The sequence below is a fragment of the Zingiber officinale genome, chromosome 6B (genome assembly GCF_018446385.1).
Source record: "Zingiber officinale cultivar Zhangliang chromosome 6B, Zo_v1.1, whole genome shotgun sequence".
NCBI classification, from domain to species: domain Eukaryota; kingdom Viridiplantae; phylum Streptophyta; class Magnoliopsida; order Zingiberales; family Zingiberaceae; genus Zingiber; species Zingiber officinale.
This window is the reverse complement of record NC_055996.1, coordinates 72,573,576-72,579,271: the sequence shown is the minus strand read 5'-3', so window position 1 is coordinate 72,579,271 and position 5,696 is coordinate 72,573,576. Positions and strand designations below refer to the sequence as shown.

The 5,696-nt window shown below is 33.2% G+C and overlaps 1 long non-coding RNA gene across 1 annotated transcript; it reads right to left on the bottom strand.

Annotated features, from left to right (window-relative positions):
* Positions 1 to 215: 215 nt before the first annotated feature.
* LOC121990278 lies at positions 216 to 2,837 on the bottom strand. Its single transcript, XR_006114533.1, has 3 exons — positions 2,502 to 2,837; positions 692 to 783; positions 216 to 498 (listed from the first exon to the last, which is right to left on the bottom strand). It is a non-coding gene; the product is annotated as an uncharacterized LOC121990278 (long non-coding RNA).
* Positions 2,838 to 5,696: the final 2,859 nt, after the last annotated feature.

Here is a 5,696-nt window from a genome sequence, read left to right as displayed (position 1 = left end):
ACTACAATATAATTTTAATTGACAAAAATTTATATTGTAATATTTTACTGCAACATAATATTTTTTACCACCAAAATTAAACAAATATATCACAAATATGTATCAAATACAATCCAAAAGTGTATTCATAAAAGACATGTTTAACTATAACCCAAAAACTTTTGTATCCATAAATCTCTAAATACATGTCTAAAATTTATATAATAGTCTACACTTAGGCACCCACATAGAAGTAGACGAATTCGCTCCATTCACTTCTGACTTCATCATACTGAGATTGATTGTAATACTGTTTATTTTTTGATGCTGCAAACTGAAACATTAACAGGAGTTTGAGGATCGATAAAAAATGATTCAATATTTTATAAAGAAAATATTTCATAAAGAAAAAAAATACACCTTTCTCTCCAATTGTGGATCTTCATCCAAGACTATCTCTTTCATGTACCGCATCACACAATATTCACATTCAACACCACCATTTTGTTTAACATTACCCTAATGAAATTGAAAATGTCATGCAAGAAGTCACAATCCAAATAATAAAAATTATTAATTATTGTCTAAATACATAGTCACTTTGTCTAAATTATTAATTTTTTCTCCCTCTATAATTCCAAAAAATGATTAGTTACATAATATTAAATACTTGCTTGAAAATAAATGACAAATATAATGCTTTGAAACTTACCAATTCAGCCTCTAAGTCGATGTAACCCTTGCGAGATAGTCTATGATAATATTTATAATGCATCGTCATTCTTTTTGCTTTTTATGAATAACCTACATAGAAGATACATTCATAAACACTTGTATGCATTGTGTGTATATATGGGCATTGGCTTTGTTGAATTAACACAACACTCATATGCATAGCTTAACATATTAAAACGTAACAGTTTAACAATCTGTTGAATGCATTGGTATGTTCGTTCAAAACAAACATTAATAAAAACATACATTAATATAAACTAATTTAATTATTCAGGTGTAAGCATATGCCATTATAAGATATACTTATTGAAAACAAACATTAATATTGCAAACAAACATATGCCTTTGGTATTTTGCAAGTGTAAGCAAACAAACATTAATATTGCAAGCAAACTTTAAAACCTATAAGAAAACAAAGTATAAAACGTGTAAGCAAACAAACTTTAAAATGTGTAAGCAAACAAACTATAAAGTATTACTTGTTTAAGGTTATATATATTTACATCTTATTAAGGTTATACCGAACAAATAAAGTCCGCAAACAAACTAATTTAATACTTGTAGGTGTAAGCATATGCCATTGTAAGATATACTTGTTGAAAACAAACATTAATATTGCAAACAAACATATGCCTTTAGTATTTTGCAGGTGTAAGTAAACAAACATTAATATTGCAAACAAACTTTAAAACATTAATATTGCAAACAAAGTATATTCCAAAGACTTGTAAGCCTTGTAAGCAAATAAAGTATATTACGTGCTGCAATCCTTAACTATAAAGACTTGTAAGCAAACAAACTATATTCCAAAGAATTGCAAATACAAACAAACAAATAACACTACACAATCTGTAAATGTAGGAACTTGCAAATGCAAAAGAACAAACAACACTGTACTTTAAAATACTTGCTACAATCCTTAACACTATACTTTAAAATACTTGCTACAATCCTTAACACCATTACGTGTAGACTTGTAAATGCAAACAAACAACACCCTACAATTTTCTAAGTTATACAACAAGTTATATAAGGAAGATTTGTCTATGAGATATTTCAAAGATTTCCAACTAACACTATATGAACTGTTCCACACCCTCCTCATACTGTTTGGACCTTCTATCCAAGATTTATTCATTTAAATCAAGCAAAATCTACAAACAAATAGGTCAAAATCAAAAGATCTAATAATTGAAGATAAGTAGGGCACAAGACATAATTAGCCATATGATGAAATAACAAGGAAAATAATCTCAACAGAAGAAAAATCCAGAGCTAACAAAGAGAGAAATTGAAGTAGATAGCATAAATAAACAAAGCCTTAAATCAGTAGTGATAAATGAAGTAAATAGCATTTCTGATCCTTTTTACAACTACAGTTTCCATAGACAAGTGAATATGCACCTCTAATGCACTATCTAATACCGATGTTCAATTTTCTAATTTAACTTGATCCATCATACGCCATCAACATAATTGATGGAAATCAAATGAAGTCTACAACCAACTAGTGAAGCAAAGTCAAGATCAACATATTAGGTAAACATAAGATGTACTATTAACTAAATGGGGGGAAAAAAATTCAAAGTATTGATGAATTAATCTCTGGAAACAAAAGAAATCTGCTAGAAAAATCAAGAAAAAATTCAACTTGGATCAAGAAAAATAATAAAAGGGTTCCTACAATGTAAAACTAAAATCAAAATCAATTCTTTAAAATCGGCATGAGAAAGAAGGAGACAAATGCCCTAGGAAAATCAACCATGCTCTGTTCCTCTTATCCATACCTCTCTCGATAAGGGAGGTGGAGACTGCACGGATGGAATTTATTGGAAAACCTCGCCCCAAGCATAGCAGCGGTGTGGGGTGCTTCCACCAAAAGTGGAGAGTCAACACAGTGTAGGGGAAGAACTGCTGTGACCTCCGGGGCCTGGAGATATTGGAGGAGAAGAGGCGAGACAAGGAGCGTGGTGAGGAGAGAAGGAGGCTTCAGATAGTGCTGGAGCAAGATAAGGAGCAGAGTAGCGCAACCCTCTCCATGTCGCCCGCCGCCCTTGTCTTTGATTTCCAAGAGAGAAGACGAGATGGAGCTTGAAGATAAAGACGTGAAGATGGGTCGGCTTTCTTGTGAAACTTAAAACCTAGAAAAGTGAAGAATGTTATAAGGATTAAAATATTTTAACCGGTTCAAAATTTTTACTTCAACATTCAAACTTATCAATTATATTTTACATCTTAATACTTCATAAAATATATAATACGAAGTAAAATATCAAATAAAATTAAAAACATATTCATATTTTTTAACCTACATAGTCTAAAATAATATTTACTGTATCAAAATTATTACTGAAGTTAACGATCATATATTACTTCATAATTAATAATTGCCAAAGTAAATAATAGCGAAGTCTATTAATAAAATTCACATAGTGGAACGAAGAATATGTTCGTGTGGATACCATAGAGGCGCGGATGCTTGAACGCGCTGAGATCTGGATCCAAAGAAAATGTTATTGTCGGGATTACGAAGGGCACGCAACAAAGGTATAATCCTATCATGTAGCTTAGCATAGATTATTGTCATGAAAACTGTTTTCTTCCCTTCGCATGGATCTGCTGGATAAGAGAATCTAGTATTTTTCTACTGCGCTTTCGCGTGTTTAGCGCGCTAGATCCCAACAATCTCAACTAAGATAACATTAAAAATTTCATATAAATAAGAGAGTAACTTTAAAATGTATTAAAAAAAGATCATAACAAAGTATTTATCTTTTTCAGTATTTATGCAATACTGGTCAAAAATAGTGAATTTAGTTAAGCTCACTAAAATAGTATTAATAAATGATTACCATACAATCTCTTATTCCAGCAACTTGAGCAATGTGTCATAGCTCATATCTATAACCCTGAGTATGAACATACACACACAAAAAACCAAGGCAGGTGTTAGCCATGTGTCCCGACTTTTATCTGAATTTGCATTAGACATTGTGAATTAAGCATTGAAATAATGAATAAGACTATGCTAAAAGTATGGTACAAGAAATCTTTTATCATGAATAACCTTCTAATATGTAAGAAATTTATTGAGAGTTATAAGTAAGATTAAGGATAATAGAAATTGAGTGCATGTCTGTCTCCTTAGCATAAAATACACAAGATGAGAGATGTGGAATTAAAATTAAATGTCAGTTTAATCAACTTTTCATGTTCAGAAAACAAACTTAAGGTCAGACTAATTAAAAAATAAACAAAATATGAACTAGTAGAAAGAAACTGGCAAGCCAAATAAAATATATATTAATTCCAGACATGACTTAGTTTAGCCAAGTTTAATAACAAGCATTAAGATCACAAAAATAAATCATTCACCTTAAGCCACATTTAAAGAGTCGACAATTATGATTTTGTTTTTCGATAATGACCTATTGATACGGTTGGTAATGGAGGGGCCCATGAGGAAAGGGTTAGAAAAGTCAAGGTCATATGGCGGTCAAAAGTCAAGAGGATGTGGCAGTCAATAGTCAAAGCGACTTGGCGGTCAAATAGTCAAGCTGACGAGGCAGTCAAAGTTGAGCATAGGGGAGAGCCAGAGGCCTGACAGGCTTGTTGATCGAAGGGGCGAAGCAGTAGGAGAACGAAGAGAGATGACAGGCCTGCGGTGGAGGGCCAGGAAATACAAAGCGCAGAGGCGGGTCGGGATCGGCAGAACTAAGTAGAGGCAACTCGAGCTACAGGCCTGCGGTGGAGGGCCAGGAAATACAAAGCGCAGAGGCGGGTCGGGATCGGCAGAGCTAAGCAGAGGCAACTCGAGCTACAGGCCTGCGGTGGAGGTAGACCTGACCACGGTTCGGAACCGACGGTTCGACGGTTCAGAACCGCCGGTTCGACGGTTCCAGGCAGGTCGACCCTTAACCTTAACCGCCCAAGACGGTTACGGTTCACGGTTCAGAACCGCCGGTTCACGGTTCAGAACCGTCGGTTCACGGTTCGTCACGGTTCAAGATTAATATGTTAATAAAAATTAAAAATTAAAAATTAAACATTAAACATTAAAAATTAGAAATTAAAATTTATTAAAAAAAGGGCTTGCACTTATTTAAGTTGCCTACGTATCCCTTTAGGGGAATCAAAGCCCACGTAGTTCTTTTACATTTTTATCCTTTTACATTTTCATTCACTTCTATTTCCTGTTCCTATCGTATTTGTTCCTTCAGTATCAAAATCTTCAACTTCGTCATCTGAAAGTTGCATTCCTTGGATTCTTTTCTCCGCTCTGGTCCAATCGTCCAGTAATGCTTGGGCTTCCAATGAGTCGGGAGACAAAGTTGATCGTCGTTCATCTAATATGTTGCCGCCGGCACTGAACGTCTGCTCCACAGCAACAGTTGACACTGGACAAGCTAAAATTTCTTTTGCGATCACGGAGAGAACGGGAAAGCTTTGAGCCTTCTGTGACCACCACTTTAAGATATCGAAGTTTTCGCTATCTGCTTCATTAAAATCAAAAGAAGTCGTAAAATAATTCTCAAGTTCTGTGTGGAACTTGAGGATCCCCGTGGACGTTTTGTCCGTTCTTTTAATAAGAGTTGTGCTTTTGTAAGTTTTAAATTACTACTAGTAGTTTGTTGAATTTCAGAAATATTAATTTGTGTTCCATATTTTGCATAATATTGATTATAAATATCATATAAATAAATTCTAACATTATATATAATATTAGTTGGATCAGGGGAAGAAGAATCTTTAATTGGAATTAAAGCATCATAATATAAAGTTAACATTTCTTGTAAAACTTCTAATTTAAATCTAGGATCTAAAGCAAATGCAATTAAATAAATTTCAGGAATTAAATAAAAATATTTTTCCCATTTAGTTTTCATAGCTAAGATGCAAGGAGATAAAGATTCATTATTAATATGTTCATTTAAAACTAATACTATATTAGAAAAATTTTCTAAAACTAATTGAGCAAAGGA